This window comes from Heterodontus francisci, chromosome 16 (assembly GCF_036365525.1).
Source record: "Heterodontus francisci isolate sHetFra1 chromosome 16, sHetFra1.hap1, whole genome shotgun sequence".
Lineage (NCBI taxonomy): Eukaryota > Metazoa > Chordata > Chondrichthyes > Heterodontiformes > Heterodontidae > Heterodontus > Heterodontus francisci.
The window spans coordinates 21,207,978-21,230,635 of record NC_090386.1 but is presented as its reverse complement, the minus strand read 5'-3'; the positions used below and the strand labels follow the sequence as shown (position 1 = coordinate 21,230,635).

Here is a 22,658-nt window from a genome sequence, read left to right as displayed (position 1 = left end):
TGCCACATCCGGGAACGACACACACTGCCACATCCTAGAACTACACACACTGCCACATCCTGGAACTACAGCGACTGCCACATCCTGGAACTACACACAGTGTCACATCCTGGAATGACACCCACTGGCGCATCCTGGAACTACACACACAGCCGCATCCTGGAATAACAGCCATTGGCGCCTCCTGGAACTACACACACTGCCACATCCTGGAACTACACACACTGCCACATCCTGGAACTACATACATTGCCACATCCTGGATACACACACTGCCACATCCTGGAACGACACACACTGCCACATCCTGGAACTACACACATTGCCACATCCTGGAACTACACACATTGCCACATCCTGGAACTACACACAGTGCCACATCCTGGAACTACACACTTCAGCCTCACCCCCAAACTACACACACTGCCACATCCTGGAACTACACACACTGCCGCATCCTGGAACGACACACACTGCCACATCCTGGAACTACACACACTGCCACATCCTGGAACTACACACATTGCCACATCCTGGAACGACACACTTCAGCCTCACCCCCAAACTACACACACTGCCACATCCTGGAACTACACACACTGCCACACCCCCAAACTGCACACACTGCCACATCCTGGAAGAAGACACTCTGCCACATCTTTGAACTACACACACTGCCACATCCTGGAACAACACACATTGCCACATCCTGGAACTACACACATTGCCACATCCTGGAACTACACACAGTGCCACATCCTGGAACTACACACAGTGCCACATCCTGGAACTACACACTTCAGCCTCACCCCCAAACTACACACACTGCCACATCCTGGAACTACACACACTGCCGCATCCTGGAACGACACACACTGCCACATCCTGGAACTACACACATTGCCACATCCTGGAACTACACACTTCAGCCTCACCCCCAAACTACACACACTGCCACATCCTGGAACTACACACACTGCCACACCCCCAAACTGCACACACTGCCACATCCTGGAAGAAGACACTCTGCCACATCTTTTAACTACACACAGTGCCACATCCTGGAACAACACACATTGCCACATCCTGGAACAACACACACTGCCACATCCTGGAACAATACACACTGCCACATCCTGGAACAACACACACTGCCACATCCTGGAACTACACACACTGCCACATCCTGGAACAACACACACTGCCACATCCTGGAACTACACACACTGCCACATCCTGGAACTACACACACTGCCACACCCCCAAACTACACACACTGCCACATCCTGGAAGTACACCGACTGCCACATCCAGGAACTGCACACACTGCCAGATCCTGGAAATGCACACAGTGCCGCATCCTGGAACTACACACGCTGCCACACCCTCAAACTAAACACACTGCCACATCCTGGAACTAGACATTCTGCCACATCTTGGAATGACACCCACTGGCGCATCCTGGCACTACACACACCGACACAAACCCCAAACTCACACACAGCCGCATCCTGGAACTACACACAATGCCACACCCCCAAACTACACACACTGCCACATCCTGGAACTACAGACAGTGCCACATCCTGGAACGACACACATTGCCGCATCCTGGAACTACACACAATGCCACACCCCCAAACTAAACACACTGCCACATCCTGGCACTACAGACACTGCCGCATCCTGGAACTACACACATTGCCGCATCCTGGAACAACACACAATGCCACACCCCCAAACTAGACACACTGCCACATCCTGGAACTAGACACTCTGCCACATCCTGGAACTAGACACTCTGCCACATCCTGGAACTAGACACTCTGCCACATCCTGCAACTACACACACTGCCACATCCTGGAACCAGACAACTGCCACACCCACAAACTACACACACTGCCACATCCTGGAACTTCACCGACTGCCACATCCAGGAACTACACACAGTGTCACATCCTGGAACTACACACTACAAACCCTGCCACATCCAGGATCTACACACACTGCCACATCCTGGAATGACACACACTGCCACATCCTGAAAACCAGACACACTGCCACACCCCCAAACTACACACACTGCCACATCCTGGAACGACACACACTGCCACATCCTGGAACCACACACACTGCCACATCCTGGAATGACACCCACTGGCGCATCCTGGAACTACACACACTGCCGCATCCTGGAATAACAGCCATTGGCGCCTCCTGGAACTACACACACTGCCACATCCTGGAACAACACACACTGCCACATCCTGGAACTACACACACTGCCACATCCTGGAACCACACACACTGCCACATCCTGGAACTATACACACTGCCAGATCCTGGAACTACACACACTGCCACATCCGGGAACGACACACACTGCCACATCCTAGAACTACACACACTGCCACATCCTGGAACCAGAAACACTGCCACACCCCCAAACTACACACACTGCCACATCCTGGAACTACAGCGACTGCCACATCCTGGAACTACACACAGTGTCACATCCTGGAATGACACCCACTGGCGCATCCTGGAACGACACACACAGTCGCATCCTGGAATAACAGCCATTGCCGCATCCTGGAATAACAGCCATTGGCGCCCTCTGGAACTACACACACTGCCACATCCTGGAACTACACACACTGCCACATCCTGGAACTACACACACTGCCACATCCTGGAACTACACACACTGCCACATCCTGGAACTACACACACTGCCACATCCTGGAACTACATACATTGCCACATCCTGGATACACACACTGCCACATCCTGGAACGACACACACTGCCACATCCTGGAACTACACACATTGCCACATCCTGGAACTACACACAGTGCCACATCCTGGAACTACACACTTCAGCCTCACCCCCAAACTACACACACTGCCACATCCTGGAACTACACACACTGCCGCATCCTGGAACGACACACACTGCCACATCCTGGAACGACACACTTCAGCCTCACCCCCAAACTACACACACTGCCACATCCTGGAACTACACACACTGCCACACCCCCAAACTGCACACACTGCCACATCCTGGAAGAAGACACTCTGCCACATCTTTGAACTACACACACTGCCACATCCTGGAACAACACACATTGCCACATCCTGGAACTACACACACTGCCACATCCTGGAACTACACACACTGCCACATCCTGGAACTACACACACTGCCACATCCTGGAACTACACACACTGCCACATCCTGGAACTATACACATTGCCACATCCTGGAACTACACACACTGCCACACCCCCAAACTACACACACTGCCACATCCTGGAAGTGCACCGACTGCCACATCCAGGAACTGCACACACTGCCAGATCCTGGAAATGCACACAGTGCCGCATCCTGGAACTACACACGCTGCCACACCCTCAAACTAAACACACTGCCACATCCTGGAACTAGACAGTCTGCCACATCCTGGAATGACACCCACTGGCGCATCCTGGCACTACACACACTGACACAAACCCCAAACTCACACACAGCCACATCCTGGAACAACACACAGTGTCACATTCTGGAACTACACACTTCAGCCACACCCCCAAACTAAACACACTGCCACATCCTGGAACTACACACACGGCCACATCCTGGAATGACACCCACTGGCGCATCCTGGCACAACACACACTGCCACAAACCCCAAACTCTCACACAGCCAAATCATCGAACTACACACACTGCCACATCCTGGAACGACACACACTGCCACATCCTGGAACCAGACACACTGCCACATCCTGGAACCAAGCACACTGCCACACCCCCAAACTACACACACTGCCACATCCTGGAACTGCACCAACTGCCACATCCAGGAACTACACACACTGCCACATCCTGGAACTACACACACTGCCACATCCTGGAAATACACACACTGCCACATCCTGGAACGACACACACTGCCACATCCTGGAACGACACACACTGCCACATCCGGGAACTACACACATTGCCACATCCTGGAACTGCACACTTCAGCCTCACCCCCAAACTACACACATTGCCACATCCTGGAACAAGACACTCTGCCACATCTTGGAACTACACACATTGCCACATCCTGGAACTGCACACTTCAGCCTCACCCCAAAACTACACACATTGCCACATCCTGGAACTACACACTTCAGCCTCACCCCGAAACTACACACACTGCCACATCCTGGAACTACACACTTCAGCCTCACCCCCAAACTACACACACTGCCACATCCTGGAACAAGACACTCTGCCACATCTTGGAACTGCACACACTGCCACATCCTGGAACAACACACACTGCCACATCCTGGAACTACAGACACTGCCACATCCTGGAACTACACACACTGCCACATCCTGGAACTACACACACTGCCACATCCTGGAACAAGACACTCTGCCACATCTTGGAACTACACACTCTGCCACATCTTGGAACTACACACTCTGCCACATCTTGGAACTACACACTCTGCCACATCTTGGAACTACACACACTGCCACATCCTGGAACAACACACACTGCCACATCCTGGAACTACACACACTGCCACATCCTGGAACTACACACACTGCCACTTCCTGGAACAAGACACTCACTGCCACTTCCTGGAACTACACACACTGCCACATCCTGGAACTACACACACTGCCACATCCTGAAACTACACACACTGCCACATCCTGAAACTACACACATTGCCACATCGTGGAACTACACACACTGCCACATCGTGGAACTACACACAGTGCCACATCGTGGAACTACACACAGTGCCACATCGTGGAACTACACACAGTGCCACATCGTGGAACTACACACAGTGCCACATCGTGGAACTACACACTTCAGCCTCACCCCCAAACTACACACTCTGCCACATCTTTGAACTACACACACTGCCACATCCTGGAACAACACACATTGCCACATCCTGGAACTACACACACTGCCACATCCTGGAACTACACACACTGCCACATCCTGGAACTACACACACTGCCACATCCTGGAACTACACACACTGCCACATCCTGGAACTATACACATTGCCACATCCTGGAACTACACACACTGCCACACCCCCAAACTACACACACTGCCACATCCTGGAAGTGCACCGACTGCCACATCCAGGAACTGCACACACTGCCAGATCCTGGAAATGCACACAGTGCCGCATCCTGGAACTACACACGCTGCCACACCCTCAAACTAAACACACTGCCACATCCTGGAACTAGACAGTCTGCCACATCCTGGAATGACACCCACTGGCGCATCCTGGCACTACACACACTGACACAAACCCCAAACTCACACACAGCCACATCCTGGAACAACACACAGTGTCACATTCTGGAACTACACACTTCAGCCACACCCCCAAACTAAACACACTGCCACATCCTGGAACTACACACACGGCCACATCCTGGAATGACACCCACTGGCGCATCCTGGCACAACACACACTGCCACAAACCCCAAACTCTCACACAGCCAAATCATCGAACTACACACACTGCCACATCCTGGAACGACACACACTGCCACATCCTGGAACCAGACACACTGCCACATCCTGGAACCAAGCACACTGCCACACCCCCAAACTACACACACTGCCACATCCTGGAACTGCACCAACTGCCACATCCAGGAACTACACACACTGCCACATCCTGGAACTACACACACTGCCACATCCTGGAAATACACACACTGCCACATCCTGGAACGACACACACTGCCACATCCTGGAACGACACACACTGCCACATCCGGGAACTACACACATTGCCACATCCTGGAACTGCACACTTCAGCCTCACCCCCAAACTACACACATTGCCACATCCTGGAACAAGACACTCTGCCACATCTTGGAACTACACACATTGCCACATCCTGGAACTGCACACTTCAGCCTCACCCCAAAACTACACACATTGCCACATCCTGGAACTACACACTTCAGCCTCACCCCGAAACTACACACACTGCCACATCCTGGAACTACACACTTCAGCCTCACCCCCAAACTACACACACTGCCACATCCTGGAACAAGACACTCTGCCACATCTTGGAACTGCACACACTGCCACATCCTGGAACAACACACACTGCCACATCCTGGAACTACAGACACTGCCACATCCTGGAACTACACACACTGCCACATCCTGGAACTACACACACTGCCACATCCTGGAACAAGACACTCTGCCACATCTTGGAACTACACACTCTGCCACATCTTGGAACTACACACTCTGCCACATCTTGGAACTACACACTCTGCCACATCTTGGAACTACACACACTGCCACATCCTGGAACAACACACACTGCCACATCCTGGAACTACACACACTGCCACATCCTGGAACTACACACACTGCCACTTCCTGGAACAAGACACTCACTGCCACTTCCTGGAACTACACACACTGCCACATCCTGGAACTACACACACTGCCACATCCTGAAACTACACACACTGCCACATCCTGAAACTACACACATTGCCACATCGTGGAACTACACACACTGCCACATCGTGGAACTACACACAGTGCCACATCGTGGAACTACACACAGTGCCACATCGTGGAACTACACACAGTGCCACATCGTGGAACTACACACAGTGCCACATCGTGGAACTACACACTTCAGCCTCACCCCCAAACTACACACACTGCCACATCCTGGAACTACACACACTGCCGCATCCTGGAACTACACACACTGCCGCATCCTGGAACGACACACACTGCCGCATCCTGGAACTACACACATTGCCACATCCTGGAACTGCACACTTCAGCCTCACCCCCAAACTACACACACTGCCACATCCTGGAACGACACACACTGCCACACACCCAAACTGCACACACTGCCACATCCTGGAACAAGACACTCTGCCACATCTTGGAACTACACACATTGCCACATCCTGGAACTGCACACTTCAGCCTCACCCCCAAACTACACACATTGCCACATCCTGGACCAACACACATTGCCACATTCTGGAACTACACACTTCAGCCTCACCCCCAAACTACACACACTGCCACATCCTGGAACAAGACACTCTGCCACATCTTGGAACTACACACACTGCCACATCCTGGAACAACACACACTGCCACATCCTGGAACTACACACACTGCCACATCCTGGAACTACACACACTGCCACATCCTGGAACTACACACACTGCCACATCCTGGAACGACACACACTGCCACATCCTGGAACGACACACACTGCCACATCCTGGAACGACACACACTGCCACATCCTGGAACTACACACACTGCCACATCCTGGAACTACACACACTGCCACACCCCCAAACTGCACACACTGCCACACCCCCAAAACTGCACACACTGCCACATCCTGGAACAAGACAGTCTTCCACATCCTGGAACTACACAAACTGTCACATCCTGGAACTGTACACACTGCCAGATCCTCGAACGACACACACTGCCACACCCCCAAACTACACCCACTGCCACACCCCCAAACTACACCGACTGCCGCATCCGGGAACTACACACGCTGCCACACCCCCAAACTAAACACACTGCCACATCCTGGAACTAGACACTCTGCCACATCCTGGAACTGCACACACGGCCACATCCTGGAACAACACACACTGCCACATCCTGGAACTACAGACACTGCCACATCCTGGAACTACACACACTGCCACATCCTGGAACAAGACACTCTGCCACATCTTGGAACTACACACTCTGCCACATCTTGGAACTACACACTCTGCCACATCTTGGAACTACACACTCTGCCACATCTTGGAACTACACACTCTGCCACATCTTGGAACTACACACACTGCCACATCCTGGAACAACACACACTGCCACATCCTGGAACTACACACACTGCCACTTCCTGGAACTACACACACTGCCACTTCCTGGAACTACACACACTGCCACTTCCTGGAACTACACACACTGCCACATCCTGGAACTACACACACTGCCACATCCTGGAACTACACACACTGCCACATTCTGAAACGACACACATTGCCACATCCTGGAACTACACACATTGCCACATCGTGGAACTACACACACTGCCACATCGTGGAACTACACACACTGCCACATCGTGGAACTACACACTTCAGCCTCACCCCCAAACTACACACACTGCCGCATCCTGGAACTACACACACTGCCGCATCCTGGAACTACACACACTGCCGCATCCTGGAACGACACACACTGCCGCATCCTGGAACTACACACATTGCCACATCCTGGAACTGCACACATTGCCACATCCTGGAACTGCACACATTGCCACATCCTGGAACTGCACACTTCAGCCTCACCCCCAAACTACACACACTGCCACATCCTGGAACGACACACACTGCCACACCCCCAAACTGCACACACTGCCACATCCTGGAACAAGACACTCTGCCACATCTTGGAACTACACACATTGCCACATCCTGGAACTGCACACTTCAGCCTCACCCCCAAACTACACACATTGCCACATCCTGGAAATACACACACTGCCACATCCTGGAACGACACACTTCAGCCTCACCCCCAAACTACACACACTGCCACATCCTGGAACAATACACTCTGCCACATCTTGGAACTACACACACTGCCACATCCTGGAACAACACACACTGCCACATCCTGGAACTACACACACTGCCACATCCTGGAACTACACACACTGCCACATCCTGGAACTACACACACTGCCACATCCTGGAACGACACACACTGCCACATCCTGGAACGACACACACTGCCACATCCTGGAACGACACACACTGCCACATCCTGGAACGACACACACTGCCACATCCTGGAACAAGACACTCTGCCACATCCTGGAACGACACAAACTGCCAGATCCTGGAACGACACACACTGCCACACCCCCAAACTACACCCACTGCCACACCCCCAAACTACACCGACTGCCGCATCCGGGAACTACACATGCTGCCACACCCCCAAACTAAACACACTGCCACATCCTGGAACTAGACACTCTGCCACATCCTGGAACTGCACACACGGCCACATCCTGGAACGACACACACTGCCACATCCTGGAACTGCACACATTGCCACATCCTGGAACTACACACACTGCCACATCCTGGAACGACACACACTGCCACATCCTGGAACGACACACACTGCCACATCCTGGAACGACACAAACTGCCACATCCTGGAACTACACCCAATGCCACACCCCCAAACTACACACACTGCCACATCCTGGAACTGGACACTCTGCCATATCCTGGAACGACACACACTGCCACATCCTGGAACTACACACTCTGCCACATCCTGGAACTACACACTCTGCCACATCCTGGAACTACACACATTGCCACATTGTGGAACTACACACTTCAGCCACACCCCCAAACTACACACACTGCCACATCCTGGAACTACACCGACTGCCGCATCCAGGAACTGCACACACTGCCACATCCTGGAACTACACCGACTGCCGCATCCAGGAACTACACACTCTGCCGCATCCTGGAACTACACACACTGCCGCATCCTGAAAGTACACACACTGCCGCATCCTGAAAGTACACACACTGCCACACCCCCAAAGTGCACACACTGCCACATCCTGGAACTACACACACTGCCGCATCCTGGAACTAGACACTCTGCCACATCCTGGAACTGCACACACTGCCACATCCTGGAACTACACACAGTGTCACATCCTGGAACTACACACTTCAGCCACACCCCCAAACTACACGCACTACACATCCTGGAACTGCACACACTGCCACATCCTGGAACTACACACACTGCCACATCCTGGAACGACACACACTGTCACATCCTGGAACGACACACACTGCCACATCCTGGAACCAGACACACTGCCACATCCTGGAACCAGACACACTGCCACATCCTGGAACCAGACACACTGCCACATCCTGGAACTACACACACTGCCGCATCCTGGAACGACACACACTGCCGCATCCTGGAACTACACACATTGCCACATCCTGGAACTGCACACATTGCCACATCCTGGAACTGCACACACTGCCACTTCCTGGAACGACACACACTGCCGCATCCTGGAACTACACACATTGCCACATCCTGGAACTGCACACATTGCCACATCCTGGAACTGCACACACTGCCACTTCCTGGAACTACACACATTGCCACATCCTGGAACTGCACACATTGCCACATCCTGGAACTGCACACACTGCCACTTCCTGGAACTACACACACTGCCACTTCCTGGAACTGCACACACTGCCACTTCCTGAAACTACACACACTGCCACATCCTGGAACTACACACACTGCCGCATCCTGGAACTACACACACTGCCGCATCCTGGAACGACACACACTGCCACATCCTGGAACTACACACACTGCCACATCCTGGAACTGCACACACTGCCGCATCCTGGAACTACACACATTGCCACATCCTGGAACTGCACACATTGCCACATCCTGGAACTACACACACTGCCACATCCTGGAACTGCACACTTAAGCCTCACCCCCAAACTACACACACTGCCACATCCTGGAACGACACACACTGCCACACCCCCAAACTGCACACACTGCCACATCCTGGAGCAAGACACTCTGCCACATCTTGGAACTACACACATTGCCACATCCTGGAACTGCACACTTCAGCCTCACCCCCAAACTACACACATTGCCACATCCTGGAAATACACACACTGCCACATCCTGGAACGACACACTTCAGCCTCACCCCCAAACTACACACACTGCCACATCCTGGAACAAGACACTCTGCCACATCTTGGAACTACACACACTGCCACATCCTGGAACAACACACACTGCCACATCCTGGAACTACACACACTGCCACATCCTGGAACGACACACACTGCCACATCCTGGAACTACACACACTGCCACATCCTGGAACTACACACACTGCCACATCCTGGAACTACACACACTGCCACATCCTGGAACGACACACACTGCCACATCCTGGAACTACACACACTGCCACATCCTGGAACGACACACACTGCCACATCCTGGAACTACACACACTGCCACATCCTGGAACTACACACACTGCCACATCCTGGAACTACACACACTGCCACATCCTGGAACGACACACACTGCCACATCCTGGAACGACACACACTGCCACACCCCCAAACTACACACACTGCCACATCCTGGAACTACACACACTGCCACATCCTGGAACGACACACACTGCCACATCCTGGAACTACACACACTGCCACACCCCCAAACTACACCCACTGCCACACCCCCAAACTACACCGACTGCCGCATCCGGGAACGACACATGCTGCCACACCCCCAAACTAAACACACTGCCACATCCTGGAACTAGACACTCTGCCACATCCTGGAACTGCACACACGGCCACATCCTGGAACTACACACACTGACACAAACCCCAAACTCACACACAGCCACATCCTGGAACGACACACACTGCCACATCCTGGAACGACACACACTGCCACATCCTGGAACGACACACACTGCCACATCCTGGAACTACACACACTGCCACATCCTGGAACCAAGCACACTGCCACATCCTGCAACGACACAAACTGCCACATCCTGGAACTACACCCAATGCCACACCCCCAAACTACACACACTGCCACATCCTGGAACTGGACACTCTGCCATATTCTGGAACTACACACACTGCCACATCCTGGAACTACACACAGTGCCACATCCTGGAACAACACACAGTGCCACATCCTGGAACTACACACACTGCCACATCCTGGAACTACACACAGTGCCACATCCTGGAACAACACACAGTGCCACATCCTGGAACTACACACACTGCCACATCCTGTAACTCGACATTCTGCCATATTCTGGAACTACACACACTGCCACATCCTGGAACTACACACTCTGCCACATCCTGGAACTACACACAGTGCCACATCCTGGAACAACACACACAGCCACATCCTGGAACTACACACAGTGCCACATCCTGGAACTACACACAGTGTCACATCCTGGAACTACACACTTCAGCCACACCCCCAAACTACACACACTGCCACATCCTGGAACTACACCGACTGCCGCATCCAGGAACTACACACACTGCCGCATCCTGGAACTACACACACTGCCACACCCCCAAAGTGCACACACTGCCACATCCTGGAACTACACACACTGCCACATCCTGGAACTCGACACTCTGCCACATCCTAGAACTACACACAGTGTCACATCCTGGAACTACACACTTCAGCCACACCCCCAAACTACACGCACTGCCACATCCTGGAACTCGGCACTCTGCCACATCCTGGAACTGCACACACTGCCACATCCTGGAACGACACACACTGCCACATCCCGGAAAGACACACACTGCCACATCCTGGAACGACACACACTGTCACATCCTGGAACGACACACACTGCCACATCCTGGAACCAGACACACTGCCACATCCTGGAACCAGACACACTGCCACATCCTGGAACCAGACACACTGCCACTTCCTGGAACTACACACACTGCCACTTCCTGGAACTACACACACTGCCACATCCTGGAACTACACACAGTGCCACATCCTGGAACTACACACAGTGCCACATCCTGGAACTACACACACTGCCACATCCTGGAACTACACACACTGCCACATCCTGGAACTACACACATTGCCACATCCTGGAACTACACACACTTCAGCATCCTGGAACTACACACACTTCAGCCACACCCACAAACTGCACACACTGCCACATCCTGGAACTACACACTCTGCCACATCCTGGAACTACACACACTGTCGCATCCTGGAACTACACACACTGCCACACCCCCAAACTGCACACACTGCCACATTCCGGAGCTACACACTCTGCCACATCCTGGAACTACACACTCTGCCACATCCTGGAACTACAGAGTGCCACATCCTGGAACTACACACTTCAGCCACACCCCCAAACTACACACACTGCCGCATCCTGGAACTACACACACTGCCACATTCTGGAACTACACACACTGCCACATCCTGCAACGACACACACTGCCACATCCTGGAACCAAGCACACTGCCACACCCCCAAACTGCACCGACTGCCACATCCAGGAACTACACACTTCAGCCACACCCCCAAACTACACACACTGCCACATCCTGGAACTGCACACACTTCCACATCCTGCAACGACACACACTGCCACATCCTGGAAAGACACACACTGCCACATCCTGGAACTACACACACTGCCACATCCTGGAACTACACACAGTGTCACATCCTGGAACTACACACAGTGTCACATCCTGGAACTACACACACTGCCGCATCCTGGAACTACACCCAATGCCACACCCCCAAACTACACACACTGCCACATCCTGGAACTGGACACTCTGCCATATCCTGGAACTACACACACTGCCACATCCTGGAACTACACCGACTGCCGCATCCAGGAACTACACACTCTGCCGCATCCTGGAACTACACACACTGCCGCATCCTGAAAGTACACACACTGCCGCATCCTGGAACTACACGCACTGCCACACCCCCAAAGTGTACACACTGCCACATCCTGGAACTACACACACTGCCGCATCCTGGAACTAGACACTCTGCCACATCCTGGAACGACACACACTGCCACATCCTTGAAAGACACACACTGCCACATCCTGGAACGACACACACTGCCACATCCTGGAACGACACACACTGCCAGATCCTGGAACCAGACACACTGCCACATCCTGGAACTACACACACTGCCGCATTCTGGAACTACACACAGTGCCGCATCCTGGAACTACACACACTGCCGCATCCTGGAACTACACACACTGCCGCATCCTGGAACTACACACACTGCCGCATCCTGGAACTACACACACTGCCGCATCCTGGAACTACACACACTGCCGCATCCTGGAACTACACACACTGCCACATCCTGGAACAACACACACTGCCACATCCTGGAACTACACACACTGCCACATCCTGGAACTACACACACTGCCACATCCTGGAACTACACACACTGCCACATCCTGGAACTACACACACTGCCACATCCTGGAACTACACACACTGCCACATCCTGGAACTACACACACTGCCACATCCTGGACCTACACACACTGCCGCATCCTGGAACTACACACACTTCAGCCACACCCACAAACTGCACACACTGCCACATCCTGGAACTACACACTCTGCCGCATCCTGGAACTACACACACTGCCGCATCCTGGAACTACAGACACTGCCACATCCTGGAACTACAGACACTGCCACATCCTGGAACTACAGACAGTGCCACATCCTGGAACAATACACACTGCCACATCCTGGAACTACACACTTCAGCCACACCCCCAAACTGCACACACTGCCACATTCCGGAGCTACACACTCTGCCACATCCTGGAACTATACACTCTGCCACATCCTGGAACTACAGACAGTGCCACATCCTGGAACAATACACACTGCCACATCCTGGAACTACACACTTCAGCCACACCCCCAAACTTCACACACTGCCGCATCCTGGAACTACACACACTGCCACATCCTGGAACTACACACACTGCCACATCCTGGAACTACACACTTCAGCCACACCCCCAAACTACACACACTGCCGCATCCTGGAACTACACACACTGCCACATCCTGGAACTACGCACACTGCCACATCCTGGAACTACACACACTGCCACATCCTGGAACTACACACACTGCCACATCCTGGAACTACACACACTGCCACATCCTGCAACGACACACACTGCCACATCCTGGAACTACACCGACTGCCACATCCAGGAACTACACACTTCAGCCACACCCCCAAACTACACACACTGCCACATCCTGGAACTACACACACTGTCACATCCTGGAACTACACACACTGCCACATCCTGGAACCAAGCACACTGCCACATCCTGGAACCAAGCACACTGCCACACCCCTAAACTACACCCACTGCCACATCCTGGAACTACACACTTCAGCCACACCCCCAAACTACACACACTGCCACATCCTGGAACTACACACACTGCCACATCCTGGAACTACACACACTGCCACATCCTGGAACTACACACACTGCCACATCCTGGAACCAAGCACACTGCCACATCCTGGAACTACACACACTGCCACATCCTAGGAAGAGACACACTGCCACATCCTGGAACCAAGCACACTGCCACACCCCTAAACTACACCCACTGCCACATCCTGGAACTACACACACTGCCACATCCTGCAACGACACACACTGCCACATCCTAGAAAGAGACACACTGCCACATCCTGGATCTACACACATTGCCACACCCCCAAACTACACACACTGCCACATCCAGGAACTACACACACTGCCGCATCCTGGAACTACACACACTGCCGCATCCTGGAACTACACACACTGCCGCATCCTGGAAATACACACACTGCCGCATCCTGGAACTACACACACTGCCGCATCCTGCAACTACACACTCTGCCACACCCCCAAACTGCACACACTGCCACATCCCGGGACTGCACACTCTGCCACATCCTGGAACTACAAACACTGCCGCATCCTGGAACTACACACTCTGCCACACCCCCAAACTGCACACACTGCCACATCCCGGGACTGCACACTCTGCCGCATCCTGGAACTACACACTCTGCCGCACCCCCAAACTGCACACACTGCCACATCCCGGGACTGCACACTCTGCCACATCCTGGAACTACACACTCTGCCGCATCCTGGAACTACACACACTGCCACACCCCCAAACTGCACACACTGCCACATCCCGGGACTGCACACACTGCCACTTCCCGGAACTGCACACACTGCCACATCCAGGAACAACAAACACTGCCAATTCCCAGAACTACATTCACTGCCACTTCCCAGATCTACAAACACTGCCAATTCCCAGAACTACATTCACTGCCCCTTCCCGGAACTACACACACTGCCACATCCAGGAACTACGAACACTGCCAATTCCCAGAATTACATTCACTGCCACTTCCCGGAATTACACACACTGCCACATCCAGGAACTACACACACTGCCACATCCGGGAACTACACACACTGCCACATCCGGGAACTACACACACTGCCACATCCGGGAACCTCACACACTGCCACATCCGGGAACTACACACACTGCCACATCCAGGAACTACGAACACTGCCAATTCCCAGAACTACAGTCACTGCCACTTCCCGGAATTACACACACTGCCACATCCTGGAACTGCACACACTGCCACATCCGGGAACTACACACACTGCCACATCCGGGAACTACACACACTGCCACATCCAGGAACTACGAACACTGCCAATTCCCAGAACTACATTCACTGCCACTTCCCGGAATTACACACACTGCCACATCCAGGAACTACAAACACTGCCAATTCCCATATTACATTCACTGCCACTTCCCGGAACTGCACACAGATTCACAGAATTGTTACAGTAGGAGGAGGCCATTCGGCCCATCATGTCCACACTGGCTCTCCGAAAGACCACTTCCCTCAGTTCCATTCCCCCGCCTACTCCCTATAACCCTGCACATTTTTCCTTTTCACATCACAATCTAATTCCCTTTTGAATGCTTCAATTGAACCTGCCTCCACCATATTCTCAGGCAGCGCATTCCAGACCTTAACCACTCTCTGCATGAAAAAGTTTTTCTTCATGTCACTTTTGCTTCTTGAATCAAATACTTTAAATCTGTGCCCACTCATTCTCGATCCTTCCTGAGTGGGAAAGGTTTCTCTCTATCGACTCTGTCCAGATCCCTCATGATTTTGAATACCTGTATCATATAACCTCTCAGCCTTCTCTTCTCCAAGGAAAACAGACCCAACTTCTCCAATCTATCTTCATAACTGAAATTCCTCATCCCTGGAACCATTCTCTTGAATCTTTTCTGTACTCTCTCCGATGCCCTCACATCTTTCCTAAAGTCCAGCGCCCAGAACTGGAGGCAATACTCCAGCTGAGGCCGAACTAGTGTCTTATACAAGTTCAACATAACTTCCTTGCTCTTGTACTCTATGCCCCTATTCATAAAGCCCAGGATACTGTCTGCTTTATGAACCGCTCTCTCAACCTGTCCTGCCACCTTCAATGACCTATGCACATATACACCCAGGTCCCTCTGCTCCTGCACCCACTTTAGAATTGTACCCTTTATTCTATATTGTCTCCCCATGTTCTTCCTACCAAAATGAATCACTTCACATTTCTCTGCATTGAACTTCATCTGCCACCAACTTGTCTATGTTATTTTGAAGTTCTACACTACCCTCCTCATAGTTCACAATGCTTCCAAGTTTCGTAGCATCTGCAAACTTTGAAATTGTGCCCTGTACACCAAGGTCTAGGTCATTAATATATATCAGGAAAAGCAAGGGTCCCAACACTGATCCCTGGAGAACTCCACTACAAACCTTCCTCCAGCCTGGAAAAACATCCATTAACCACTACTCTTTGTTTCCTGTCACTCAGTTAATTTCGAATCCATGTTGCTACTGTCACTTTTATTCCATGAGCTATAGCTTTGCTCACAAGTCTGTTGTGTGGCACTGTAGCAAATGCCTTTTGAAAATCCATGTATACCACATCAACAGCATTGCCCTCATCAACCCTCTCTGTTACCTCCTCAAAAAATTCCAGCAAGTTCGTTAAATATGATTTTTCCTTCAGAAATCCATGCTGGCTTTCTTTAATTAACACACAGTTGTCCATGTGACTATTAATTTTGTTCTGAATTATTCTTTCCCGAAGTTTCCCCACCACCCAAGTTAAACTGACAGGCCTATAGTTGCTGAGCTTATCTTTACACCCTTTTTTGAACAAGGGTCTAACGTTTGCCATTCTCCAGTCCTCTGGCACCACCCCTGAGTTTAAGGAAGACTGAAAAATTATGGCCAATGCCTCCTTGATTTCGACCCTCACTACGTCCTCCTTATCAATTTTGAATCCTTCTGGTGTTTGAGTTACCTCCTCTTTCACCATTGCCTAGGTTGTATCTTCTTCCTTGGTAAAGACAGATGCAAAGTATTCATTTAATACCTCAGCTATGGCCTCTGCCTCCATGTGTAAATCCCCTTTATGGTCCCTAATTGACCCCATTCCTCCTTTTACCACCCTCTTACTATTTATATGTCTATGGAAAACTTTGGGATTCCCTTTAATGTTAGCTGCCAGTCTCTTTTCATGCTCTCTCCTTGCTTCTCTTATTTGCTTTTTCATTTCCCCTTTGGACCCTTCTATATTCAGCCTAGTTCTCAATAGTATTTTCTACCTGGCATCTGTGATAAGCACACTTTTTCTGATTTATCTTAATCGCTACCTCTTTTGTCATCCAGGGAGCTCTGGATTTGTTTACCCTACCTTTCCCCTTCAAAGGAACATACCTTGACTGTGCCCGAACTATCTCTTCTTTGTAGGTAGCCCATTGTTCAGCTTCTGTTCTTCCTGCCAACCATTGATTCCAATTTATTCATCCCATTGAAGTTGGCTTTCCCCCAGTTAATTATTCTTGCTCTGGATTGTTCTTTGTCCTTTTCCATAGTCATACTAAACCTTATGATGCAATGTTCACTATTCCCTAAATGATCTCCGACTGATACTTGATCCACTTGGCCCACCTCATTCCCAAGAACCAGGTCTAACATTGCCTCCTTTCTCGTTGTACGAGAAACATACTGCCATAGAAAACTTTTCTGAACACACCCTAGGTACTCTTGCCCCAACCGCCCTTTACACTACTACTATCCTAGTCTATGTTTGGATAATTCAAGTCCCCCATTATAACTACCCTCTAAGTTATGGACCTCTCTGTAATTTCCTTACAAATTTGTTCCTCCACATCCTTCCCACTAATTGACAGCCTATAGACAACACCGAATATTGTAACTTTTGTTCCTTAGCTCTAGTCAAATAGATTGGGACATCCTTTTTCTCCAGCACTGCAATACTCTCCTTAATCAATACGGCCACCCCTCTCCCTTTCTTCCCTTTCCTGAACACCTTGTACCCAGGAATAATTAACACCTAGTCCTGCCCTTCTTTGAGACATGTCTCTGTTATAGCCACAACATCATATTTCCACATGTCAATCTGTGCCTGTACCTCACCAATCTTATTAACACTCCATACATTCACATACATGTACATTAATCCTGATTTAGACTTTACTGCTTTCTTCCTTACTCTGACCCCACCTATTAACATACTATTTTCTACTCCAGTGCTATCTATCTCTGCCAGTGTTCTGTGCACCTTGGCAGCCCTCTCTGATATTTCCTCCTGGTTCCCACACCCCTGCCAAGTTAGTTTAAACCTTTCCCAATAGCACTAGCAAATCGCCCCTCAAGGAAATTTGTCCCAGCTCTGGTCAGATGCAATCTGTCTGGCTTGTACACGTCCCACCTTCTCCAGAACTGGTCCCAGTGTCCCACGAATCTAAAGCCCTCCTCCCTATGTGTTTGACATGGGTAATGTGACACTCTGTACTCACTGGTCAGAGCAGGCTTTCCCAGCAGGATCGAGTGCAGCAGCGTTTCCTTGCCCGGCACGGTGAGGGTCTGCACATGACTCTGCGACAAGGAAGTCGGATACGCTCAGGAAGCCACTGGAAAAATCTGTGAAGGATCAAGTGTCAAGAACAAGAATCAGTGCTTCATTAGCATAAGAGACACCAAGAGGTGGAAAAGGCTGAAGTACTGAGAAACCAGAAAGAAGAGAATCATAGAATCATACAGCATAGCAGGAAGCCATTTGACCATTGTCCCTGTGCTGGCTCTTTCAAAGAGCTTTCTAATTAGTCCCACTTGCTCTTTCCCCACAGCCATGCAAATGGCTCCTTTTCAACTAGATATCCAAATTCCTTTTGAAAATTACTACTGAATCTCCACCAGCTGTTGAGGTGAGGAAATTAGACATTCAGAGAGGGCATCTCACCTTTCTGATCCCGTTGATGGGACAGTCTCACAATAGAGATCTTTTTAAAGAGGGAATGATGCCATCTGAATCACTTTTAATCTCACAATCAGGATTCTTCTTGAAGGGAGTGAGTCCATAAGAATTCTTTTAAAATAAGGACTCTCAGTAAACCTTTTAAAGTGCACGTAAAAGATACAGCTGATTGAAATTGGCCTTCAAGCTAAAGCAGGGATATAAGGGATAAGGCAGTGGTCACAGTGACTCCTGGAGTTTAGGCCTTTCATTAATGATGAGGAGAGGTGAACTTCCAGTTAAGTCAAATTTCCCAATGATTTCAAAATGCATACAGGGAGGCGGTGGTGTAGTGGTAATGCCACTAGACTGGTAACAGAGGCCCAGGCTTATACTGTGGGGACATGGGTTCGAATCCCACCCCGGCAGAAGGTGGAATTTGAATCCAATTAATAAATCTGGAATTAAAAAAGCTAGTCTAGTGGTGACCATGAAACCATTGTTGTAAAAGCCCATCTGGTTCCCTAATGTTTCTTAGGGAACAGAATCTGCTGTCCTGACCTGGTCTGGCCTACATGTGACAGCAATGTGGTTGGCTCTTAATTGCCCTCTGAAATGGCCTAGCAAGCCACTCAGTTATATCAAACAGACTCAGTTGTATCAAACTGCTACAAAGCCTCAGAAAAGGAATGAAACTGGACGGACTACCCAGCATCAACCTAGGCACAAGACCAGAAATGACAATGACAATGGCAAACCCAGCCCTGTCCACCCTGCAAAGTCTGGAGGCTTGTGCCAAAGTTTGGAGAGCTGCCCCAAAGACTAGTCAAGCAACAGCCTGACAGTCATACTCACGGAATCATACCTTACAGGACAATGTCCCAGAGACCACCATCACTATCCCTGAGGTGGCGGCACAGTGGCATACAGTCGGGAGGGAGTTGCCCTAGAAGTTCTCAACATTGTCTCCAGACCCCATGAAGTCTTGTGGCATCAGGTCAAACATGGGCAAGGAAACCTCTTGCTGATTATCACCTACTGCACCACCCCCCTACCCCACTCCGCTGATGAATCAGTGCTTCTCCATGTTTGGAGTAGACAAGGCCCCTAGCATAATTAGTATTTTTTAATAAAAGGGAGTAACTAAGTAATCTAATGTAAAGGTAAGTCATAGCAGGAGAGCTCGCACCCGTGATATGCTCCTCCTGCGCTATATGGAAAACCAGGGATTCTTCCAATGTCCCTGACGACCATGTGTGCAGGAAGTGTATCCATCTGCAGCTACTGGCTCCCTGTATTACGGAGCTGGAGCTGCGGGTGGATTCACTGTGGAGCATCCGTGATGCTGAGATCGTCGTGGATAGCAAGTTTAGTTTAGCAAGGTGGTCACACCGCAGGCAAATGCTGCAAAGGCAGAAGGGGAATAGGTGACCACCAGGCAGAGTAGAGGAAGGCAGGTAGTGCAGGAGTCCCTTGTGGCCATCCCCCTCTCTAACAGATATACCACTTTGGATATTGTTGGGGACGATGGCTCAGGGGAAAATAGCAAGAGCCAAGTTCATGGCACCACGGGTGGCTCTGCGGCACAGGAGGGCAGGAAGAAGAGTGTCAGGGCTATAGTGATAGGGGATTCAATCAAAAGGGGAACAGATAGGCGTTTCTGCAGCTGCCAAAGAGACTGCAGGATAGTATGTTGCCTCCCTGGTGCAAGGGTCAAGGATGTCTCTGAGTGGCTGCAGGGCATTCTGAAGGGGGAGGGCGAGCAGCCAGTTGTCGTGATACATATCAGTACCAACGACATAGGTATAAAAAGGGATGAGGTCCTACAAGCTAAATATAGGGAGTTAGGATGAAATTAAAAAGTAGGACCTCAAAGATAGTAATCTCAGGATTACTATCAGTGCCACGTGCTAGCGAGAGCAGAAATAGCAGGAAATATCAGATGAATACGTGGCTGGAGAAATGGTGTAGAGGGGAGGTATTCAGATTCCTGTGACATTGGGACCGGTTCTGGGCAAGGTGGACAGGTTGCATCTGGGCAGGATCAGGACCAATTTCCTCGTGGGGGGGGGGGGGGGCTGTTTGCTAGTGCTGCCGGGGAGGATTTAAACTAGAATGGCAGGGGGATGGGAATCTGAGCAGGGAGACAGAGGAGGGGGAAAACAAGGATAGAAATGAAAGACAGAAAGGTAAGAAGCAAAAGTGGAAGGCAAACAAGGGAGAGAAACAAATGGGACCATAGTGCAAAATAAAGCTAAGATGGCTAACAATGTAAAAAGACAAGTCTAAAGACATTGTGTCTTAATGCGCGCAGCATTCACAATAAGGTAGATGAATTAACAGCGCAAATAGATATAAACAGTTACGATTTAGTAGTGATTACGGAGACATGGCTGCAAGGTGACCAAGGATGGGAACTGAATATCCAGGGGTATTCAGTATTTAGGAA

The 22,658-nt window shown here is 50.9% G+C and overlaps 1 long non-coding RNA gene across 3 annotated transcripts in view; it reads right to left on the bottom strand.

Moving 5' to 3' along the window:
- LOC137378432 (uncharacterized) overlaps positions 1-22,658 on the bottom strand; it is a 183,643-nt gene that overhangs the window by 136,420 nt on the left and 24,565 nt on the right. For all 3 annotated transcript variants that reach the window (XR_010976602.1, XR_010976601.1, XR_010976600.1), the window contains exon 3: positions 19,773-19,896. This is a non-coding gene — a long non-coding RNA (uncharacterized lncRNA). The remainder of the gene's footprint in view (positions 1-19,772; positions 19,897-22,658) is intronic.